Here is a 7,554-nt window from a genome sequence, read left to right as displayed (position 1 = left end):
AAATATGAGAGATAACGGCCCACACATTTGAGCAGAAATGAAGAAACAAGCTTTCCTAGTGCAACCAGGAAACCCTGCGAAATGGAGGAGAGCTTACCAATGAAGTTTCCAACGTAACTATGAAAAGAAATGAAGAAAATGAAGTGTTTTGCGTTGGAAAATAAGAAGGCTTGAAGATGAAGCAACGAAGCCCAAGAGCACTTTGAATTTTCGGCAAAATGGATCATGGCCCATCATGGCCCAAGAGATTAGGGTTTGTGACGCATGGAATAAACCCTAGGAGAGTTTTGCCGTCCAAAATGAAGAGAGAAACAAGGAGTTGGCGTCCAAAAATCAGAAATTAAAAGGAGATATTCTAGGGAGATTTTCTAGGGCTATTTTTATGGAAATACATCAAGAGATAAACCCTAGAAGATCTTTTGCCGTCCAAACCAAGAGGAAAAGAAGGAATTGCCGTGATATTCATGAAGAAACCCTAGAGAATTCGGCAAAGAGAGATTCTAGGGGAGAGTTTTAAGGAAAGCCAATGTGTGGAGACCAAGAAACGGCCAAAAAGGAGTCTAGGTTCGTTCCCTATATTCTCTAAGGAAGTTTGGCCGAAATTGAACTACAAAATCAGAATATATCTTTATATATTTCGGCCAAAATATTAGGGAATTAAAATGGAGTTTTGTGATTGGTTGAACCATGTCATAGGGCTTATTTGGCAAGCTATTATTGGAGGAAATTATGTGGCATTTTCATATTAATTCCTTGGGATATTAAGAGGTTTACACGGCTTGGAAAGCAAAGAGGCGTCCACTATATATTCTCACACATTCTCAACGTCAAGGGTTCCCCACTTTTGCGTTTTACAACTTTAGAAAAAATCAGAAAACTCTCTCTAGCTTAGCCGTGTTCTTCTCCATCCTCTAGGGCAACCACGAAGTTCAAGCAAGGCCAAGGAAGAAGAGGACAAGCCGTGCACATCATCCATCACCATCCTTGAAGATTGCTTTCGAAATTCAAGAGACCATTCATCCCATCTTCATCACGGTGTAATCCGATTCTCCTTGTAACCTTTGCTTTGTAATTTTCGTTGGTTATGCCCTAGTTGACACATGTGTTTGAACAAGTTTCGAATTCTGAAATTCTATGATTAATTGTTAATTTTCAGATTCATGTTTTGCGATTTATGGTTGCTTCTGTGTGAGTGTTTGATTAAATTTGCATGATAGATAACTTTTGTATTTTAATCTTATGTGGTTGCAAACACCTAGGGTTTTTATATAATTGGTGCTACGAATTTAAGAACATGAATCAACTTTTTGGTTTTGTGTTCTTGAATCAATAAGTAGTAAAGGTGTTGTACAAAAACCGAATTTAATCAAAGAAGATTGCAATTAGGTGGACTTTTTCATACTAAGTTGCACATTTGAATTGATAGCCTTTCTAGATGCTTATTGCGTTAAACATGTATGATTGACTAGCTTTCTAGGGCTTGAATGCATGTTTGATAGGATTAGTCTATGTGCTTTCACTTAGATTAATTAGCGTTGAAAGTAAAATATGGGAAATTGTTTGCTTTGAACGTTTCACATGATCAATTCCTCTTGCATGACTATGATGAACAATGATGAACTTGAATTAATTTTAATCATATGTTTCGATTTTGATCTTTGTTCTTGCATTCCATTTATATTTTTATGTTTTAGCATTTTAATTATTTTGTTAACTTAGTTTTATTTTCAGAAAAACCAAAATCAAAAATACCCCCCTTTTTCGTAAATAATGTATATATGTGTGATTATTATACTTTGTTTTAGTTTTAATTGTTTAATTGTTTGACAATGACAGGTGTACCCTCAATCCCCGGAATAGAACGATCCCTATTTACTTTATACTACTAATGACATTTCAGGGTTAAATTATGCGCTTGCTTTGAGCGTATCAATTTTTGGCGCCGTTGCCGGGGATTGAAAAAATCATTTGTCATATTGTGAATATTTGTTTTGTTTTGTTTATAATGTGACCGAAAAAAAAAAAAAAAAAAAAAAAAAAAAATATTACTTGTAAATTTTTTTTTGTAATTGTCGAAATTTACTTAGATTAATTATTTAGGTTGTTATTTTTATTGTTGAACACGAGTTTAATTGTTAGTTGTAAATTAAAGAAGGAATAGGTGAAGTCGTGTTTATTAATATTGGCCTAAACCCCTTATTGGTACCTAGTTCAGGTCCCTTAAGGTTGAGGGCGGCCTTTATTAACATTCATTGAACTGTCTTCACACTTAGGACCTTTTATATCCAAGTAAGTATAGCCTATGTGAGGTGGTGTCTAGGAAGGGGACAACGTTCATAACGGGTTCTGGACTCAGAAGTGCTTACAAATGGGCGTAAACCTCAATGAGGGAGTAGCCTATGCCAAAATGGATCCTACCTCTTGTGTTCGCCCTCCCCTACCTGGCCATTTCAGTAAGGTTGCCCAAAGGATGTAGGAGGGACTTAGTGTCTAGACGATTATACTTGGGCCGCACGTCCACTTGATTTACCGCTTGGAATTAAATTTGATATCAATAATATTTATGACAAAAGAAAATGTAAGAAATTGTTGTGACACTTAAGGTATATTGGATTAAACATAATCTCGGAAAGGAAGCTGTTACAGCCCATTGCACTCTGAGATTCCCTGTTCCCGTACCTAAGTGTTGAAAATAATTGTAAGAAAAAAGAAGAAAAAAAAGAAGAAAAGAAAACGAAGAAGAAGAAAAAAAAAAAAAAAAAAGTTAATTAGATGTGAATAGTGCCGTTTTGTACTTTGTGTGAAAGTTTTGTGTTTTGTCTAATTATACTTGTAAAGAAATAGAATTAAAGAAAATAAAATGGAGTTATAAATTTTGTTCATTACTTAATTGTTGTGAGTGTGTAAAATCGTATGAGTAGACAAGGGCCCTTTTGTTAACATTGGCCTTAACCCTTCATTCGTACCTTTCTAAGGTCGTATGAGGTTGAGGGCGGCCTTTATTAACACTTGGAGAACAGTTTAACACATGAGTAATTTCCAAGCTGAGTAAGGGGCATTACAGATGGTGTCTTAGGTTGAGACCCTGGGTGATGGGTTCAAATTGGATCTCAGAGATACTACAGACTGTGCGTAAACCACAATGTGGAAGTAGCCGATAGGGGCGTAAACCTCAATGAGGGAGTAGCCTCCGTAGTATCACCAAAATGAGTCCTCCCTCTCACTTACCTCTTAATCTGGCTATCTGGCCTTCTGAAACAAAGGAAAGTGACTTATGTCTAAGCGACTATCCCTATATCGTAGCTCACCAATAGTAGTGGTTTCTATTGGGCTCGACTTACAACTTGGAATCAATTGAGTTATTAACCTTGTTTATGACATTTCCATGACAAAAAAAAATTAAATACTTGTACATAACTTTCAATTGTAAATTGGTCTATTTTCTTACTTCTCTTACTTGTACAAAATTTGTAAGTCTCTTTTGTTGCATTGTGAATAGTGACGTTTTTGTATGAAAATATTAACTTGTATTTTGTTTATTTTCGTAAGTTACTCACTTTTGTACATCTTAATGTTGTTAAGGAATTCCATGAATGTCCGAGTCCTCTAAAATCCCTTCCATACAAGAGATTGAAGAAAGGCTCGCTCGTTTGAAAAATCCTCCTACACTTGAGTACAGAAGACCTTCTTCCTTGCAATTCAAAGAGTACAAGTTTAACGAGCAAGGGAAGAGAATCTATCCTTCTGAGGAATCTACATCACCTACACCTACCCCATCTCCTCCTTCACGTTCACCTTCACCTGTGATTTCGTCTAACTCTACACCACCACCTTCACCACCACCTGAAGAAGTTCAAGAAGAGAGAATGGCATCCATTAGGGAACTATCCACAGCAACAGTCGAGGGAGGACCCCCTACAGGCATTGTGTACCCTGCCCCTGCTGCAGGCAGAAATGCAGAGTTTGAGCTGAAGAGTGGACTATTGCACCAACTCCCTATGTTCCATGGGCTTCCAATGGAGGACGCCAACAAGCATCTTAGAGCATTTCAGGTTGTGTGTTCTAACATGCAACCACAAGGAGCAGATGAGAACATTCTGAAGATGAAGGCATTTCCATTCTCCTTAGCTGACAGAGCCAAAGATTGGCTATATGAGATTCCTGCTGGACGTATCACCTCTTGGGAAACAATGAGGAAGGCCTTCTTGGAAAAATACTTCCCAGCTTCAAAGGTCATCACACTCAGGAAAAAGCTCAGTGGAATTGAACAAGCCCCAGATGAGTCCTATTCTGCCTATTTTGAGAGGTTCAATTCCTTACTTGCCCAATGTCCTCAACATCAGATGAAGGATGAGACCCTACTTACATGCTTTTATGAGGGACTCTTACCCTTAGAGAGGCAAATGCTTGATGCTGCAGCTGGAGGAGCTTTTGTGGACAAGTCACCTGCAGCTGGAAAGGAACTTATTGAAAATCGTGCCCTAAACACTCAACAGTATGAGGGTGTGAGACAGACCACTCGTAGGGTCAATGAGGTGAGCACTAGTCCTGCCATTGCAGATCAGTTAGGCAAACTCACCCTTCTTGTGAACAAGGTAGCGACTACTCAAGGCCATGGAGGACCTTCTGCTTGTGGGGTATGCTTTACCCAAGGACATCCTACGGATCAATGTCCTCAACTAAGTGAGAATGGTGGTTGGGAGTCTGTGAATGCCATAGGAGGCTATCAAGGGAACCAAGGGGGTCCCCAACGTCCAAGGTATGATCCATATTCTGATAGGAGCATAAAATGCGACGTTTATAATGTTTAAACCCTATATTTTGCTAAGTTATTTCCTTTATCTTGATCAATTTAACTTAGTTAGTGTTTTACAGGTGTAAATGGAGTCTCAAAATCCAAAAATGGCTAAGGAAGGCACAAGTGGCGCAGAAATGAAGAAAAATGAAGAAATGGAAGTTCTCCCAGTTTGACTAGGAAAAGGAATCCCAGTTGGAGTAGGAGTCTGAAGCTGACTTGGACTAGGAGTTCTACTTGGACAAGGAAACCCAATTCTACTCAGATAAGGAAATCTAGTATGACAAGGAGTCCCTGTTGGATAAGGATTACTCAAGAAGGTTCAGGAAGAGTGTAGAAGCATCTCGGAAAAGAAAGCAGTATTCAACTAGGAAACCTACTTGCATATGGAGTTCTACTCATACTAGGAGAGCCTTGGAACGTTCATGAAGTATCTAGAAGTCTCAAGAAGATCATATGCCGTGCACATGGAACAGAAAGCAACAAGGAATTCGGATTTCAAAGCAATGTGGAGTTTGGATTTCTAGTTGAGTATGGATTGGAATTGCCGTGAGATTCTTGAAGGTTCTAGGGAGTTCTTGACGTTTCATTCTTCAATAAGGCGTGGAAGACATGTGAGAGGCATGTGATGTGAAGGAAAACCGAGTTGGACTTAAGTTGTGCTTTAAAAGTCAAATCCATTACAGATTCGGATTACTGCTTGTGCAGATCAGTCAACTTCAACGGAGCATAGAAAATTTCTCAGAGCTCAGAAAATTATGATCTTTATATGATTGGAAAGCTACAGATGTCTAGTTTCCAGAACGTTTTACAGCTTGTCGATATCTATTTTCTAGAGGAAGTTATGGCCGTTTTGGTGCACTGAGGTCAAGTCTGCCGGAAATCTGCTTTGTGCCAAAGAAGTCCTAAATCAACACAACTTTGGAGAAACCAAGTAGAAACGAATTGGGAGTGCTTTGGACGTCTTCCTATATATACCTTGTGTATTAGACGTTCAGAGGACAATATTATTCTCCACAATTTCGTTTCTCACCGGTTTGCTCTTGAGTTTCAGGTTTTCGCATCTTGCAAGTTCCTAGCCGTGCCATCACCCTCCATAGCCATGTTCATCACTTGTTGCCGTGCTAAGGAGCTGCTTTGGACCTTGGGACGTAACTAAGGGTTGTTCATACCACCTTTCATATGTATTCTTCTCGGTTTTATGACTTGTTAGATAGAAATTTCTGTTTTGATTTTCTTTGTGTAAAACCGAAACCATGAGTTAACTTTCTGATTTTTGGATGCTATTTTGATGTTCTTTTTAATGATTGATGTGTTTGTGTGTCTTTGATGCTTGTAGGTTGCCGAAATATGGATTGATAATCTGGTTTTGTTTTATAGAAAACTTTTGCATGTTCTTGTTCTTTGGTGGCCAACTTAGAGTGATTACATGTAATTGGAGCTAGTAATTAGGTTTATGCGTTGTAACCCTAATTCAATATGGTAGTAAAGGCTTTGTACAAAGGTCGAAATCAGATTATGCATGTGATGAATTGGCTTGCGTTGAGTACTTGAATTTGCATGTTTATTGACTAAACTTTCACTTGCTCTTAATGATTCGAATGCATGAGATTATGAGTCGTTTCGATTGTGTGATACCTGCGTTTGAAATATGTTGGATTAAGTGCGTTGCTTGATCAACTGTGTAAAGGGAAGTCATATAAGGGACATTGGGCGCTTGTAACTTTGTTTCTTGGTTGATATCGTTCCATGGTAATTAACAAGATTAAGGGATGCATGAATGGATTGATCTTGAATTGTTCTTGATGAATTGTTTTCCAAAAATTCTTCTTTTCCCATCTTTGTATAGAAACGATTTTAATCTTTTATTTGTTTTCTGAAAATTTATGTTTTCAATCTTCAAAAAACCCCCCTATCTTTTATGTTATGTGTTTTTGTATATTTGTAAATAATTAAAATTAACTTAGAGTTTTTAGGTAGCATGTTAACTTAGATAATTAAATAAATAAATAAATGTTTTTAAATTCGTGAATAGTGTCTCCGTGAATAGTAAATATGTGTTTGTGTTTTCTAGGAATTAATTTGGAGGTTTTTAGGATTTTGTTTTGTGTTTTTTAGGTGTTCCTATTTTTTTTTAGGGATTCTTTGGTGTTTTTTAGGAAAAGTAGTTAGAGTTAGTTTTGACCTAGGATTTCTTGTTTGACTTGGTCAATAATTTGTTTCCTTGTTGTATATGGATTCCCTATGTGATATGGATTTGTAATTGTGTATAAATAGGAGTAGGATTTCCAAAACCCATTCTAACTTGGTTTTCTTTGTTTGTTTCGATTTGTGTGAGTATATATATGTGATTTCGTTGCTTTCTTTGTTCATTGTCTTCTAATTTCGTATGTTAAATGTAAGTGTTCTCTCTCTTTTCTTTGTTGTTCTAATTCTAAGCATGCTTGTAACTTGTAAATTCTAATTTTTGTAAAACTTGTAAAGTGTTCTTTCAATTTCGTAAATGTGTATATTCTTTCTCTTTAATTTGTTCTCACATGTTAGCACCCTCAATCCCCGGTTTTGAACGATACCCTATTTGCTCTATACTAACGATGATATTTTTCAGGGTTTAAATTGACGATGCTTTTGCACGTATCATATTCGAATACCTATAACCCTGGATGGAGGGACCACCCCAACTTCAAGTGGACCAACAATGAGAATGTTCAGAACCCTCTTGGTGGGAGTTTCCAACGTCCTCAAGGACCTTCATTCCA

The sequence above is a fragment of the Rosa rugosa genome, chromosome 6 (genome assembly GCF_958449725.1).
Source record: "Rosa rugosa chromosome 6, drRosRugo1.1, whole genome shotgun sequence".
NCBI classification, from domain to species: Eukaryota; Viridiplantae; Streptophyta; class Magnoliopsida; order Rosales; family Rosaceae; genus Rosa; species Rosa rugosa.
The sequence above is the reverse complement of the archived record's forward strand: the minus strand, read 5'-3'. Positions refer to the sequence as shown.